The sequence below is a fragment of the Schistocerca gregaria genome, chromosome 1 (genome assembly GCF_023897955.1).
Source record: "Schistocerca gregaria isolate iqSchGreg1 chromosome 1, iqSchGreg1.2, whole genome shotgun sequence".
NCBI classification, from domain to species: Eukaryota; Metazoa; Arthropoda; class Insecta; order Orthoptera; family Acrididae; genus Schistocerca; species Schistocerca gregaria.
This window is the reverse complement of record NC_064920.1, coordinates 504,652,141-504,670,422: the sequence shown is the minus strand read 5'-3', so window position 1 is coordinate 504,670,422 and position 18,282 is coordinate 504,652,141. Positions and strand designations below refer to the sequence as shown.

Sequence of the window (18,282 nt, the reverse complement as noted above, 5' to 3'; positions counted from 1 at the left end):
CAGATGATTTACGAATCATGTAAAAAGACTGCATACTTCCATGTTCAGATGTGGACTCTGACCGAAATTCATTCGTAACGAAGTGTGAGATATAAATTAAGGAATTGCAAAAATATGAGAAATTAAGGAGGTGGGATGTGGATAAGTTGAAATAACCAGAGATTATTGAGAGGTTCGCAGGGAGCCATGGGCAGAACTTGACTGAAGCAAGGAAAGGGTATATAGTAGAGGGCGAACGGGTAGCTTTGAAGAAAGGAAGGCTAGAGTTAAACTTCTCGCCGACAGCGAGGTAATTGGAGACCTTTCGGAGATGAAATAGTGAAGGCAGCGAAGGATCAAATAGATAAAACAACGATTTCTATTAGAAATCCTTGGATAAAACAGGAGATACTGAAATCAATAGATGAAAGATGGAAAAAGAGAATACAGATGTCTAAAAAATGAGACTTGGAGAAACTGCTAGGAATGGCTAGAGAAGATGCCGTAGAAGCATGTCTGACTGGGAGAGAGATAGATATCGCCTACAGGAAGATTAAAGAAATCTTTGGAGAAAGGAGAAGAAACCGAAAATATTTCAAGAATTCAGATGGCAAACTAGTACTAAGCAAAGAAAGGAAAGCTGAAAGGAGGAAGGAATGGAATGTACAGAGGGAAATGAATTTGAAAGTACTATTACACGAAGAGGAGAAAAAGCGGATGAAAATGAGATGGGAGACGGGATATTGCGAGATGAATTTGACAGTGTGTTGAAAGATTTAAGTTGAAACGAGGTCCCTAGCGTAGACGACATTCACTCAGATTTACTCAGATTCTTTGGAGATCCAGACATGAAATAACTATTCCACTTGGAGTGCAAGATGTATGACGCAGGGGACATACCCCCCAGACTTCAAGAAGAATGTGATGATTCCAATTTCAAAGAAAATAGTTGCTGACAGTTTTGAATATTAGCGAACTGTCAGTTACATAAGTCATAGTTGCAAAATACTGACACGAATTATATACAGCTGAGTGGAAATACTAGTAGCCGACGATCTCGCGAAGGGTGAGCACAGGACAGATTGAAGAAAGGCATTTGTAGATTTAGCGAAAGATTTTGACAATGTTCACTGGATCACAAGTTATAATGGTAGCAGGAAGCAAAAGGTCATAAATGACTTGTACAGAAACCAGACTGCGGTTAGAAGAATCGAAGGACATGAAAGGGAAGCAGTAATTGAGAAGGGAGTGGACTGATTGCAGCCTATCTCCAACGTCATTCCATCCGTACATTGAGAAAGCAGTAAAGGAAACCAAAGAAAATTTGGAATAATTAAAGTTCAGGGAGAAGGAATAAAAAGTTTGAGGTCTACCAGTGACATTGTACTTCTGTCAGAGACATCAAAGACTTGGAAGAGCAGTCGAACGGAACAGTGTCCTGAAAGGAGGATATAAGATGAAAATCGATAAAAGCAAAACAAACAGAATGGAATGTAGTCGAACTAAATCAGATGATGCTGAGAGAATTAAATTAGGAAATGATACACTAAAAACAGTTTATTATTTGAACAGCAAAATAATGGTGGTGGTGGTTAGTGTTTAACGTCCCGTCGACAACGAGGTCATTAGAGACGGAGCGCAAGCTCGGGTTAGGGAAGGATTGGGAAGGAAATCGGCCGTGCCCTTTCAAAGGAACCATCCCGGCATTTGGCTGAAACGATTTAGGGAAATCACGGAAAACCTAAATCAGGATGGCCGGAGACGGGATTGAACCGTCGTCCTCCGGAATGCGAGTCCAGTGTGCTAACCACTGCGCCACCTCGCTCGGTGCAAAATAATGGATGATGGCCCAAGTAGAGAGGATAAAAATGCAGACTGGCAGTGGCAAGAGAAGCATTTCTGAAAAAGAGAAAAGTGTTAACATAGAGTATAATTTTACATATTAGGGAGTCTTTTTCGAAGATAATTGACAGGATTGACCGAAACGTGAACGAAAAGCAGGTCAGACAAGAAGAGAACAAAAGTTTTTGAAATGTAGTGACGTAGAAGAATGCTGAAGATTAGACGAGTATATTGTGCCACTAATGAGAAGATAGTGAATAGAATTCGGGAGAAAATATATTTATGACACAATTTGACTAAAAGAAGGGATCGACTGATAGAACACATTCTGAGGCATCAAGAAATTGTCAGTTTTGTAGGCAAGTGTGTGTGTATGTGTGTGTGTGTGTGTGAGAGAGAGAGAGAGAGAGAGAGAGAGAGAGAGAGAGAGAGAGAGAGAGAGAGAGAGAGGGGGGGGGGGGGGGTACGAGTTACAGGAGAAAGATAAGGGATGAATACAGTAAGTAGATTCAAACGGATGTACGTTTTTCAGTAATTAATTCGAGGTTGAAAGTGGCCTGCACTGAACAAATTAGCGTCTTCGGACTGAAGACAAGGATAGCGACAACACTTCCACTTGACAAAGTGCACTTGCCACGGGTGGTCGTTGACACTTTCATATGAAACCTATCACCATACAAACACAGGAGGCGCACAAATCGGACTTTACAATACTTAGAGACATGCTAAAGGTGATTGTTGTAGCAGTTATCTACGGGAGTGGACGAAACGCAAGGGAGACAGTGACTACTAGGGAACATTTCTGGTGTACGAGGATGTCGGCGTGCAGGCGCGTTGTGACTTAGTAAGCAGGTAGTTTCCAGGAATACTGGGCATAAATTTCATTGGGCGCAGTTTTCATATATCCGGTTATTACATTTAAAAGCGCGTCTGACAGCCACACACACTCCGATGCTCTCCCCGCGGCAGGTAGCAGAGAGCTGGAGACTGCGATGATCGTTCGCGACGTTGCCAACGGATAAGTGTGGGGTGAACTGCGAGGTGACAGCGCTGCACACCTCCATACGTGTACATCCCAGTTATCAGTCGCAGTACGGAGGCCTACAAATAAATCATTTTTATTATATTTTCGTTTCTCCTTAAGATATCATTTTCCGTATTCTATCGTTTATGCCAGATACACGCACCACATCATAAATGCTAAACTGGTGGAGCAAACTCCAGGCGCTGTACTGAGCCCGTACAAACACACAGAATAACCCACAGCATGCTTTTAATAACGAATCAGAAGGCTTGGGACAGAGACCATGTGATCGCCTACAGCGTCCGCCTGCAAAGAAGAGAATTTGCAAAATATGCAGATGTTTTCATTGAATTTATGACTTGCACTCTGCCTTCATTTCATAGAGCACCTGACGATGATTAGTCGATAACTGAAACTAGATACACTGGCTATCAAAAGAATTCCGACACTCTATGTGATGCGGAATTGACCCCTAATGTCACGAGACACGGGCCTGCCAGTGTAAAAGGAGGGGGAGGGTGGATGGGGGGGGGGGGGCTTTGTGATGTCTGTAGAGAAGCAGTAACAGCAGAAGCGATCGGTCGGAAGAGCTCAGTGGCTTCGAACGTGGACCAGTCACTGGATGTCACATGAGTAACAGATCCATCAGGGACATCTCAACCCTTCTAAAGCTGCCCATGCCGACCGTTGATTACGTGACTGTGATTTGGAAATACGAAGGAATAACACGGGCGTGCAGACCTCACCTACTGACGGGCAGGGGCCAACGAGCATTTCGGAGGGTTGTTTGAAACATAGCATGAAATTAGCGGAAGGAATCTCTCATAAGTTGCTAAGTGCTACCAACAGTCCACCTATCATAAAGACTGTGCGTAGAAAGTTAGAAAAATTTGGGTGGAATGGTCGAGCAGCTGCCCATAAGCCACACATCTCTATAGTCAATGCTAAGCAACGTTTGATGTGGTGTAAAGAGCTGCTCCACTGCACAGAGGGTGACTGAAAACGAGCGATTTGGAGTGAGGAATACGCTACATTTTGTGGCAGTCAAATGTAAGGATTTCGGTAGGTGAATGCCTGAAGAACGTTACCTGCGTACACTAGAGCAACTGTTGGTAGACGATGACTGACTGCGTCAGCTTGACAGTGCACCCTGTCATAGAGCAGATTCTATGAGGAAACGGTTTCTGGACAAAAAAAGTTCCTGGAATCGTCTTGTCTATCCATAATCCCGACATGGAATACATTTATGATGAGTTAGAACATCTACTCCGCTTAATACCCCAGCGCCCAACATCACTACCTTCTACGCTTTCAGCTCTTGAGCAAGACTGAGATATCATTCCTCCACAGACATTCAGACACCTCATTGTAAGTCTTCGCAGCAGAGTTTAAGCCGTCATAAAGGCGAAGGGTGGACACACACCGCATATTAATATCCACTAATAGCTGTCCGTATACTTTTAATCAGATCGAGTATGCCATAAAATATTGTACAAGTGGCACTACTGTTTCATTATTGCAAAATTCTACAACTGGGAGGAGCATCACATGTAACGGCAATAATGGAGAAAACAATAGTTTGTTGCTTCGTATTTAGTTGCATGAGCTTCTATAAAGATGTGCCAACATTGGGACTGTCATATGAAGAAATCCACACCGACGTATGCAACAATTACAGAGCTTATAATTGAAGACAAATGCTCCCGCCAACAGCAGGGACTGTGCGATATGGCTGTAAAAACTGGGAAAAACACGTGTTCTGTGGAGTAATTTTATCGATTTCTCGGCCCCGGGCAACCAATGGCATACACCTTGTTACTATGTCGGCCGGATATTTCACAGCTAGACTCCCGACAACCTGCTACTAACGATAATGGATGCAAATCAAACTTACAGCAAAACTTTGCGTTGTGACTTTGGTACTTTATTAACTAATTTAAAAGTTTTTTCTCTCACAGCGAAATATACTGGTGACCATGCTTATGCTGCTGAAAAATAACAGTGCTCCTACATGATCTGCAAGGGGGGAAAAAGCACCCTATATGCGAGATTCTGGTCAATAAAAAGTCCTGTAAAATAAGGAAATGGGTATTAGGACGAATTACAGGGATCGTTCGCATTATCTTTATTTTTTTAAGCAACTGTTGTTAAGGCGTAAGACAGAAATCTTTGGAAAACATTCTTCCTAGTTTATTATGCTGTGTATCATCAAAGGAGTATGTGTAGTGCCACTGGCTACTGTCCGCCTGTTCTGACGTGTTACGCAGCGTCTTCAGTGGCCAGCTCCTGGCGTGCAGTGTGCCTTTTTTCTCCGCGTTTCAGTTATCTTAAACCGCACAGCAAACTGCTGAAGCGAGCCTTGTTAAGGAACAATTTGTGTGAGGTAAGGGGAGAGCGTGAAGTGTTATGATTGAGATGGCATACAAATATACAGTATATATTGTAATTATTGGCAAAACTGACACTGGTGGAAGAACACGACAATAGAAGCAATAACGCTCCAGTAAGTGTGGATCTGCAAGAGAGGTGTTTGCGAGACAATTCCGAATATGTGGTTGTTAGGCGATACTGACTTTTGCTTGAAATATTGGTCCTAGTTAGGATAAATGTACAGAGCCACTAGAAATGATTCAGTCGTCTGCAAAGCTTTGTATTTTCCAGATTATTACATATACAAATATGATTAAAGTATGAACTGAACAGTAAACTCAACCGAGTCTGCATTTTGCACTCTACAAATGTTCTATGAGCGCCACTCTGGTCACACAACAAACGTCCAATCGGTAGTCAAGTTAGTTCCATATCTTGCGTAGCAACGTCCTGTCAATAGTCATCGCAGCAACACTGATGCGTTCTTTGAGCTGTTCCAATGTTCTTGGCAGTGTGGGCACATAAACACTGTCCTGCATGTGCTCACAAAGGAAAAAGTCTCAAAGCATCGGGCTAGATGATCTGCGGGGTGAAGGAAACAGGGTCACGCCGTCTTCACCACTACGACCAATCCAGCGATGTCGAATTTCGTCGTTTACGCAGCGACGAACATCGATGCTCCAATGAAGGGTGCCCGTCTTGTTGGAAATTGAATTTTTTTGGAATAAACTGTCAGTTGTGGAAACAACATATCAAGGTAAGAATTACCCTGTCACAAGCCTTCTCACGAAGAGAAACGCCTCACGCAGCTTCGCCTGTGACGCTTCGGCGAATCTCGTTCATGCGCCACAATTTCATGAGGATTTTCAGTGTCCCACATCCTCACAAAGTGGCGACTAACATTTCCAGATAAATGGAAGGTCTCGCGTATTCCAACACACAGACACTCTTTTCTTGTTTTATCGCTATTTTGTCAAGGCACTGCACTCGTAACCGAACTGGTGGGCACAATGCAATCTCGGTGAGTCTACGGTATTATTCAAGCATTTATCATATTTGTACATGTAATATTTTAAAAAATATATAACTCTAAAGCACAATGAATCCTTTCCAGTAGCCATACATTTCGAACATAAACTTTCCCGTTACATTCCCATCCAACTGGACTCAAATTTAATCCATAATTCATATCTGGGAGATGTGGTAAATGCGTTGTGGGGCATCTACATATTTTGCTGCTCATGTAAGAAGACATCTGACGCGTCAGTGTGATCCAAGCTGAATATATCAATCAGGGCTTGTACCTTGACGTCCCACATCATCCACCCCAACCCTCCGAATTTACTAAGGTCACCTGAACACTGAAGTGTACAACTCTGCCGTTGAATCAGATGAACTGGAGCAGAGAACTGAAGTCTTGTTACAATTTACGAAATTATACGAGGTACTGTATTGCATCCAAATGCAAGGACGAAAAAGCGAAAAACTTCTAACAACAGGAACGATTATACAATACACTGGAACATGCAAAATGGTGAAGCAGTATCATATTTCTTACTAAGGTATACCATAGGTGAAATTTGAATACAGTTATATCGTACAAACTTCGTATTTCAAATGCGTTTCTACTGACTAGGGAAATGTTTCACACTGAGGACAGTAGTGGTTCGTAACCACGCTTTCGCTGTTACCTCGCGAATGGCTCCTTTGTGGACCCATGTCGCCCGGGACGTTTTTGCTTCTATTATCGTATACTTTCACCGGTGTCAGCTCACGCTAATACACCGTGCTTACTCGTGTTTATGTTTCGATAGTGGATCAGCATAATGTTGTAATGCAACTGTACTTTTGAGAACAAACTACTTTATAAATAAACTGTTTTGCGTACGTCATTTTGTGAAAAACGCGAAGGACAAATAGAGAGAGTTGGTTTGTTTTTACAGTATGGCCTGCATCATGAACGTTTTGCTTATGATCAATAAGGTCATTTTTATAAATTACATTTTTACTTATGTCTAGGTGGTGTTGACGATCATATGGCATCCAGGGACCAGCTGTGAGCTGTCTGATATGAAATAATATTAATGTAATCACATAGTTTTTACAGTATGAAATTATTAGTGATAGCTTTGACAGGTATTTGACAGCTGGGATGCTTCGATCTACATCTACATAACTACTCTGCAATTCACATTTAAGTGCTTGGCAGAGGGTTCATCGAACCACAATCGTACTATCTCTCTACCATTCCACTCCCTAACAGCGCGCGGGAAAAACGAACACCTAAACCTTTCTGTTCGAGCTCTGATTTCTCTTATTTTATTTTTATGATCATCCCTACCTATGTAGATTGGGCTCAACAAATTATTTTCGCATTCGGAAGAGAAAGTTGGTGACTGAAATTTCGTAAATAGATATCGCCGCGACGAAAAACGTCTTTGCTGTAATGACTTCCATCCCAATTCGCGTATCATATCTGCCACACTCTCACCCTATTACGTGATAATACAAAACGAGCTGCCCTTATATGTTTACAGATGTCATCTTTGGATTCAGGGATTGCACACGTATTATTTGGTAAAAACATCTGCGATTTCATATGTTAATCCTTTCTCGTGATCGAAAATGTTAATAAATTTTTCTAAGTAGCGCTTGGGTTTCAGGTCTGTTTGTTCGTCGATTAAGTCGTTCGGGAAATTTCTCGTATGTGTATATATCTCTCATCCTTCCAAAATATTCACAGAATGTCCTTCAGATACTGTGTGTAAAATTTGTACTGTGTTTTCAGTGTGTTCTGCTGTGTGTTTTGGCCGGCCACAGTGGCCATGCGGTTCTAGGCGCTTCAGTCTGGAACCGCGCGACCGCTACGGTCGCAGGTTCGAATGCTGCCTCGGGCATGGATGTGTGTGATGTCCTTAGGTTAGTTAGGTTTAATTAGTTCTAAGTTCTAGGGGACTGATGACCTCAGATGTTAAGTCCCATAGTGCTCAGAGCCATTAGAACCATTTTGCTGTGTGTTTTCATATTTCAGATGTAGATAGACAGTTGACTGTTTACTTGCAAGTGCTCAAAATGGTTCAAATGGCTCTGAGCACTATGGGACTTAACATCTGAGGTCAGGAGTCCCCTAGAACTTAGAACTACTTAAACCTAACTAACCTAAGGACGTCACACACATCCATGCCCGAGGCAGCATTCGAACCTGCGACCGTAGCGGTCGTGCGGTTCCAAATGCAAGTGCTTGTAGCTTTGAAGCTAATGTTGATATTTTTTCCAGTTTGTCCGCTGTCGTATTTTGTAAAGTTTTCACAAGAAATTTTTTATATTTCCGGGTTCGAAAATTCTGAGAGTTTGGCTTTTGCTGATCGAATTCGTGTTTTCAGAAGAGTGATCGTGCGAAATGCTAATTATACATTTGTCTTCAGTAAACGTTCGTTCATTTTATTCGTTGTGTGGCCCAAATAATTTGTTGACAAGTATGTTCTAGTTGTAAGTTCTTTTTTCAGTGCTATATCCTTATATAAGGTTCGTATTATAGGTTTTGTTTGTTGGTTGTACATTCTGAGCACTACATCTTGGTGGGAATTATTTTTCTGTGCTGTTTACTGTAGTGTTATGATTTCTTTTTGTACTGCATGTTGCTCTAGGGGAAAATTTACAAGTCTGGTGATAATTGATTTAAGTTTGCATATTTGTGTACCATCCAAGAAGTAATAGACTTCCTGCAACATTCTGTACCAGCTCACACCATTGGTCGGGTACAAGCAACCAGCGGGACTGGGGAATATTGCAGTCCCACACGTGGCCTGCCGTTACCCGCCAGGTTAGCCGAGCGCGCTCCTTCCTGGACTCGGGTAGGGGCGCCGACCCCGCGTCGAATCCGCCCGACAGATTAACGACCAGGGCCGGTGTGCCGGCCAGCCTGGATGTGGTTTTTAGGCAGTTTTCCACATCCCCCTAGGTGAATACCGGGCTGGTCCCCACGTCCCGCCTCAGTTCTACGACTCGCAGGCATCTGTACACTTTCGCACTATTCTATGGATTACACTAGTCCCAGACAGTTGGGGTACACTAATACCTTCCGGGAGGGTACGGGGTGGCGGCAAGAAGGGCATCCGGCCACTCCTACTAATATTGCCACATCTGATTAACCATGCCGACCCTTCGTATCCGCGGGACAAACGGTACAAGCAAAAGAAAAGAACGTAGCCTACCGTTAACACCATAACACAAACGGATGTTTTTGGAGGGGTGCCACGACTGGGAAGTATGGCGTCGCACTGCGTTCAGCAATGAATCGCTATTCTGCATTACTCCGGATAACCATCGGTGATGAGTACGGCCGCGACCCGAAGAGGTGTCCCACACTCCCAAAGTTTTGAAGAGGAACAGCTGTGTTACTCCTGGTGTCGTAATGTGGGGAGTCATTGGATATGACTTCAGGTCAAGGCTGGTAGCAACTGAGGGGACGCTGACGACACATCAGTACGTGACAGACATCCTGCGACCTCATGTGTTACCTCCCATGCGACAGTATCGTGGTGGCGTTTTTCGGCAGAACAATGCTACTTCACAAATGGCACGTGTCTCTAATAACTGTCTGCATAATGATGTGGCACCTCCGTGGCAAGAAAGATCCCCAGATCTGTCTCCAATACAACACGTGTGGGACATCCTTCGACGTCATCTTCATCTCAGTGACTGTATCAAGAAACAGTTCCAGCTTGCCACATGAGAGAATACGAAGTCTTTTTGACAGCCTTCCCAACCGAATCAGAGCATGAATCCAGGCCACAGGAGATGTAACGCCATGCTGGTAGGTGAGCTCATACCACCATCTTTTTTGTCACACTATATACCCTATCAAAGCATGAAGTTTCATTTCCTTTCCTGTTGACAATAAATTTTATCAGGACGAGAAGTCTCACAGCAATTGCCTGGATACCTAGAGATGCGGTCAGATCCTGTTTCTAGATACACGGTCGGTTCTTTTTTCAAGCACGTCACATCGATCAGGGGCTACCACTGCAGCATGTGAATGCTTCACACTATACTGAATTCTCGAAGTTAGAGACCATTAGCCTACAGTTCTCCAACCCTAATCATTTGTACATTGTTTGTGGTGTTACCTTGATTTCAGATACATCTCTCTCTCCCTCTAAAACGTTAGTGTATTATCATCGTGAGTTTCACGACGCCACTGCTTATTTTTTTTCCAATGACTCTTTCACTTTATTTATTATTCGAATGTGGCAAGTTCAGGGCCACGTGAAACAGCTGATTTATGACATCATATTATTTAATTCTCAATATTATTCCATACTTGCTCTGTTGTTCTCTTCTTTCTCCTGTCCATGTCGTCCTACTCTTCTTTCGTGGTTTCTTCTGGAAACCCTTGACTTTTTGTACTTTTCCCGATTTCATACCTGTTTTCTACGTCTTTGTTATTCCCAACTCGTGTAGGCCTTTCTAACATCTACAAACCATGAAATTTGGGTTTTTAGATTTGTCAAAGTAGTTGAATTTTATGTCCGCCCCTTGTTATCCGTTCTCTTTAAGTGGCCACAAAATGTAATTCTCCGCTTTCCCATTGTATCGATTACATTCCCATTTTTTCATACACTTCCTTGTCGTTTCTTAATTTCCAAATCCCATTTTCATAATTTGGACCCATTTTTTTTTTGGAATTATTCTTCTTTCTTTCTTCTCTATATTATTAAATTATTTGGCTGTGTTTACACGTTAATTTTTAACGTTCATCTGCGTCTAAGTTGCTATAAATGGCAGTTTATCTTTGTCAGACAAACATGTTAGAAAAACCTATCGCGCCCTTTCTGAGAAACGAATCCAACATGTACCCCCTTTTAACATAAGACGAATCACGGTAGTCCTGCCAGATCGGAGTTTCGATGAGTCATTCTGGTGTTGAGCCCAGGATCCCTGTGACCCGGCTTCCTCCTCCTTCGACCTGCGTTGTATTATTAAGTAAACTCGGAAACAGCATTCCTTAATATGTCACCCGCACAAACCGAATTTTTGTTGTTTCCAACATTTCGTCAAAAATTTCATAAGTCCAAAAATAACTTTATCCTGGGGACGTGCACTTTTATCTCCCACAAACTGCTCTTGCTGAAGTTCTAGCTTAACTGTATGGATTGTTGCCACCGATTGCTTCTGGGAAGTCTACTAGCACACTGCACTGTACACTAAATAATTAAATCCCATATTCAACCATAAATATTCTCATAACTACAATCCGCAAAATCAAAACGACTTGCAAAATGACTTAGATAAGATATCTGTATGGTGCAAAAAGTGGCAATTGGCCCTGAATAATGAAAAGTGTGAAATTATTCACATGAGCACTAAAAGAAATGAACTAAATTTCGATTACGCGATAAGTCACACAAATCTGAAGGCTGTAAATTCAGCTAAATAATTAGGGATTACGATTACAAATAACCTAAATTGGAACGATCACATAAATAATATTGTGGGTAGAGCAAACCAAAGACTGTGATTCATTGGCAGAACACTTAGAAGGTGCAACAGGTCTACTAAAGAGAGTGCTTACACCACGCTTGTCCTCCCTATTCTGGAGTATTGCTGTGCGGTGTGGGATCCGCATCAGGCGGGACTGACGGATGACATCGAAAAAGTACAAAGAAGGGCAGCTGGTTTTGTATTATCGCGAAATAGGGGAAATAGTGTCACAGACATGATACGTGAATTGGAGTGGCAGTCATTAAAACAAAGGCGTTCTTCGTTGCAAGGGATCTCCTCATGAAATTTCAATCACCAGTTTTCTACTCCGATTGCGAGAACATTCTGTTGGCACCCACCTAGATAGGGAGAAATAATCATCACGATAAAGTAAGAGAAATCAGAGCTCTCAGAAAAAATGACGTGCTCGTTTTTCCCGCGTTCCGTACGAGAGTGGAACGGTAGAGAGACAGCTTGAAAGTGGTTCATTGAACCCTCTGCCAGGCACTTTATTGTGAATAGCAGAGTAATCACGTAGCTGTAGATGGTGTGCTCTGCCAGGGTAATAACAACTTCTACAACATTTACATTTAAACTGTCGACTTTCGGCAAAGTAGTTTCATCTCCGCTAATTTTTGCGCACTCATAATTCTAGGGGTTATTTCAGGAGGAAAAAGAAAAATAAGATGATGATGAGACGTTTTAACGCTCCATCATCAACAAGACTATTAACCAGACGTTATTTCGATAAACGAAACAAAATCGTAATCAGCACAGTTGTACGAGGAGTATGCTCTCTCCTTGCAAACATATACCCGGTGTTTTAAAAACTACTTAATAATTCTAGCGCAGTTTTGTTTTTGTCACAGTCTTCCTCCGACACTCTGTGTAATACTTCAGATCAGTACGTTCTCCGTGGCAGATTGTAATGAGTTTATGTGAAGCGTTGTGTCTGTGTGGTTGTCAGAGCGTAACCAAAGAAAACAGCCAAACTAAGAGTCACAAAGTACCATGCACATCGTCGTTATAAATCAAACAGATACCATCAACAGTGCATTACGCGTTTGCTCTTTGTGACACCGAACGAACCTAAATTTATTTTGGAAGTTACGTTAAGTTACAGTGTTTATTGCTCTTGATAAGTGGCACGTAATCATAATCTGTAAGTAGCACATTCACGTTGCCTCTCTCTCTCTCTCTTTCCTACACCCCCCCCCCCCCCCCACACACACACACACACACACAAATCACTCTCAGCAGTCTTAAGGGAGGTGGGGCGGTGTTAGTGTCTCATCAACATGAATATCAATATGGACGTAGTGATAAGCAAGTTTCTCACATGACCCAGTAACAAATTGTCTGTAACCTTCTTAAGGAACTAACTCGACATTCTAATGAAGTAAATTCAGGATGCCTTGGAAAATCTAAATAAGAAGCCTGACTGGAATTTAAACCTACACTTTACGCTCCCGAGAGCGGCGGGGGAGACGAGGAACGCCACTGCTGATAGTTGTTATTTCCAACACTTGTGTAGCAAGTGGCGGGAGGCGGATCGGGTCAGAGGAGGACAACGAGGACGGCAATGCTGTTACTACAGTTATGCCTATTCCACACAGTGAAGTTGTTCCTCTGGCGTGTCCTGTCACATTTATAAGTGATAACCAAAGGCTTGAACTACTAATAAATAAACTGTCATATTTCAATACATGGGCGAAGAGCGTTTGCTTTGGCGACGACACATCTTTAAAGCTACTTCAAAGGTGAAGTTTCAGTTCCAGGCGTACGCCTAAGAGATAATACCTTCCATTTAATATTAGGTAAAAGTTTGCTTCTTAAAGTATGAACGAATTTCACGAGATAAAAGCAGCTAACGTTTTGTAACGAGACACCTTCTTCGGAACCTAAAATCAGAGTCTCTTAAGTATGATTTTCCGCATTTATTCATTTATTTTCCTACGTTGAACTGCGAGATATTCATAGGCTCTTACGAAAATTGTTTTACGTATTGAGGCCTATATTAATCACATGTTGGCTGTAATAGCTCACAGTAGTTCTTGATTCTCAGAAAATTGTAGGTTACACCAAGTCCACGAATTTGCCTTCCACACACCACAACTTCTCCGCTTCCTGCAACTGCACCCCGTGTGCTCGAGAAACAAGCCGCACCACACTAACACGATTATACTTCTTTAATAAACCTACGCAGGTATGTGGCTTATGGTCAACGTGTCAGCTAATGGTGTGACCTACTCGTATCCGTTTTAAGTGATCCACATCCTTGACATCCGGAAGAAGCTAATAAACTTCCATATCCAGTCTTGTGGGTGTATCTTATTGGTATTCTTTGTATGTCCATTTATTTAGTTCGTCCTTGTACCATACTCTGCGCCACTCTTGGTCTCCTCTATTTTATCCAGATACCTCCGAATCTTTTATGTGGAAGCTCTTAAAGCTTTTTAAATAAAACAAAAGTTATTAACATTCTACGTCTTTATTTTTCAAGTCTACATATTTATTTCCCAACATAGTCACCCTATCGACGAAAGGTTTCACCCAATGAGAGACCAGTTTGTTGATACTGTCACTGCAGAATGTTTGACTTTGTTGACGCAGTCACAACTTCACCTCTGCCTGCACCGCATAATCACTATCAAAGTGAAGCCCTCGAAACTGGTATTCAGGTTCTGGGAAATAGGATGGGGCCAAGACGGGGGACTGTTTAGAAGGTGGTCGATGACAGTGAACCCAAGGTATCCGATACTTGCAGATGTCGCAGAGGTCGTATGTGGTCTAGCATTCTTGAACTGAAAGAGAAGGTGCCTCATGTGTGAACGATCTCTTCTAATTTGATACTTGATTACATCACGCCGTTTCTCACGCACCAACATATTGTAGTTATGTTACACACCTCCATGTTACACACTACAATTCGGAGACCTTCAGCGGGGACGTTAGTAATGATTACAGGGCCGGATTATACGTCACCGAATCGTATCATTTGCAAATCTATTGTACGCAGACCGACGGCTGCCAACGGAGCTTCTACTGATGCTTCGTAATACTCAATGAACCGCACACCTACATCTACATTCTACACAGAGCTACGACAGACTGGCCTTTGGAGCCATACCTCCTCCATTATCAACAGCAGAGGTCAGGATCTGTGTATGATTCGCCCTTATGAAATACGGAGGAAAGTTAGATGTGTTACAGCCACAACTGACGATTCTTTTCATCACCTCGTGTGTTTATGGGGGGACATGTGTGCAATGGCTCCTGAATTTGTACATTGTTTCCTGATCCATGGTGGTTTATTGCCTGATCAGTGACAATGTAATTGACCAATCTTTCATATATCTACATTTACGTATATTCTCCCGCAAGCCACCAATGGTGCATGGCGGACGGTACCTTGGAACACTGTTAATCATTCCCTTTCCTGTTCCACTTGCGAATCTTCATCTTTCCATACGAGGCCTGATTTCTCTTATGTTGTCCTCGCGATCTTAACGCTGTATGTCTGTTGTTGGCAATAGGATCGTTCTGCAGTCTGACGCAAATGGCGGTGCTCAAATGTTAACACTATTTCGTGGAAAGAACGCCTTCTTCCTTCCAGGGACTCCCGTTTGAATCAGTAGGGCATTACGATAATACTTGCATATTGATCGAACCTAGCGGCATCAAATCAAGCAGCATGCCCCTGAATTGCTTCGATGTCTTCCGTTAATTCATCTCATTCCATACACACGAGGAGTACTCAAGAATGGGTCACGCATCTGTTCTGGACATGGTCTCGTTTACAGAAGCCACACTGAGTAAAAATCTAGATCTGCATCTTGTCTTCGAAAGCGGCCTTACGATTTGTGGCAAGTAGTACACAATATACCAATACCACTCTTCCCCTCATCCTAACCCATTCGCAAATTGTGTGCATGAATATCGAGTGTCATTACGTTTATGTTTCAACCGAATATCCCTAACTTTACCATCAGAGTCGTTAAGCGAAATGTGAGTGAGAGGTCTATTAAGTTTCTTGACTAGTTTTAAAACGTAATACCCCGAATTTTAACATGATGCATAGTGTGTGCCCAGTAGTTTCTTGCACTGGGGACTGATCCATGAAGCAAACCTGTGATAAATCGCACAATTCGTCTCCAAGTGTTCTAAATATCTTACATTAATCAAATTTAGTTTGAGCACCAGACAAAGGAATCACATTCAAGAACCGGACGAACACAAATTTTGTAAGCCACCTCCTCTATTGATGAATTACTGGTTCTCAAAATCTTTCAATGAAGCTGTCGTGCATATGCCAAAAAAGAAAAAAAAATGGCTCTAAGCACTATAGGACTTAACTTCTGAGGTCATTAGTCACCTAGACATAGAACTACTTAAACCTAACTAATCTAAGGGCATCACACACATCCATGCCCGAGACAGGATTCGAACCTGCGACCGTATCGGTCGCGCAGTTGCAGACTATAGCGCCTAGAACCGCTCGGCCACCAACGTCTGCTGCATATGCCACCCCACAACTACAAGCATGTAGTAGTTTCATCGTACCTGTCCCTGATGGAAATCCTTATATATTTAACGACTTGATATTTAAGGACTGGGACCACATCTACATGTTATATACTCCGTGAGCCACTGAACAATGAACGGCGAAGAGTACTTTATGCCATTAATAACCATTCCCTGTCCTATTCAAAGGTTATGTAAAACGCAGAAAAATAATTTCATGTATGCCTCTGTACGCGTTCTAATCTTCGTTATCTGATTCTCATTAACGCAATTCGAGATACAGGACGGAAGCAGCGCAACTATTGCACAGCCTACATCGAGTACATATTCTTTAAATTTACGTAACGTCGTCTCATCATACAATACAAAATGTTCAAATGTGTGTGAAATCTTATGGGGCTTAACTGCTAAGGTCATCAGTCGCTAAACTCACACACTACTTAAGCTAAATTATCCTAAGGACAAACACACACACCCATGCCCGAGGGAGGACTCGAACCTCCGGGTCCACACAGTCCATGATTGCTGCGCCCAAGAGCGCTCAGTTAATACCGCGCGGCCATAAAAAACATACATACATTAATCCTTGTACTGATATGTTTATCACCAAAATTTGCAATAACCCTAATAGCATAAGTAGCTGCACGTACCGTTTCAGCAGATCATCGACGTGTTTCTTCCAATCCAATTTCTCATAAATGCACACACCCAGAAATTTTGGGTATTCTGCCTTAGCAAGTTCCTATATTTACAGGTCTATGCAATAGAAGGCAAAGCACTAGATAATTTTCTCCAAAATCCAGTGCAAAACATCATGGAAAATCCTTAAAAGTATTAAAGTATCACAAGCAGTTTCCTATCTTCTTATACAGCTGTTTAATGTAATTTAAGCAAGAACAAATTTGAAGTGAGTATATAAATTGAGATTACAGTAGAATATACTATAAAATGGTTACTTCTACTTGTAACACTTATGAAGACAATGTCGCCCTTCTTCCAGTAATTCTCATTATTTCCCATTAGCTTCTCAGTCACACTGTAGTATGAGCTATGTGGACTTGTAAAAATCCTGGCAGCGGTCTCCTTTGGTCCATTGGTTCCAGTGAATTACTTACAATGGTCTAATCCAACAATGTCGCATCTTTTCGACTGTTTACAGACTTACGTTGGGGGTCAGGGTCTATTTATATGTGGAACCTGGCAAAGGATAGATAAGCTTTCGTTGTATTTAAGATATACATTAGCCAGCAGATGGTCTATATTATTGTATAATAATATTGTGCAATATTACTGAAGCTCTCCCTAGACAGTTCTATCAAAATGTGATAGCCTATTTTGAAACTATGGGCGATAAAGATGCTATTGCAGTGGTAAGCGGTCTGTTTTGTTTCAAACAAAAGAAAAAGAGACAGTGGTTGAAAAAATGTTATAAACAGCGTCAGAAAGTCGCTCACGTTAACTTGGTAAGAAAATGGAGGTTGAACGAGGTTAATGATTATAAGAAATTTTTGCTCTTTGAACGGCCCAACATTTGAACATTACTGGAAACAAATGTCTCCTTAGCTTGTTCTTCAATAATTAAAAAAATTAAGAAGTACATCCCTCGAAGCTGTAGGGAAAATCTTCCAAAAAAATTCATAATTTTCAGATTTTTATATCCCTCTGTCTTAACATCAACACTGCCGGCAATGCACTATAATATGAATAATCTTTCTTCTTGTTTTTAACTCATTTTAGTATATAAGCAAAACAGTGAACACACGGAAGTCCTGATACGCACGTAAGCCAACTATCATTGATATTGTCAATACAGATGTTACAGTATTTCTCAGACAGCGTAACATATATTAAAAGTTTTCGATCTGTTCAGTATTGCTACAGAATCCCCAATCTAACTCACACACGTTCAGTATTACTGAACACCCGGGATTACTGAGCAATAGTGTTGACAGTCTAGGGGCCGCCAAGAGGTGCTACTGAAGTTGGGGCTTCGCCTGCAGCCCCTTCTCCCTTTTTTTTCCTACGAACGCCATCGCCCATCTTCCATATGTAGTCTACTC

General features: G+C 42.0%; 1 protein-coding gene and 1 non-coding gene across 2 annotated transcripts in view; both read right to left on the bottom strand.

Annotated features, from left to right (window-relative positions):
• The window catches only part of LOC126354355 (uncharacterized protein KIAA1143 homolog), a 293,216-nt gene that overhangs the window by 255,316 nt on the left and 19,618 nt on the right, over positions 1–18,282 (bottom strand). The gene's annotated exons all lie outside the window — the stretch shown is intronic.
• Trnaa-cgc (transfer RNA alanine (anticodon CGC)) lies at positions 1,732–1,804 on the bottom strand. Its single transcript has one exon. It is a non-coding gene; the product is annotated as a tRNA-Ala (tRNA).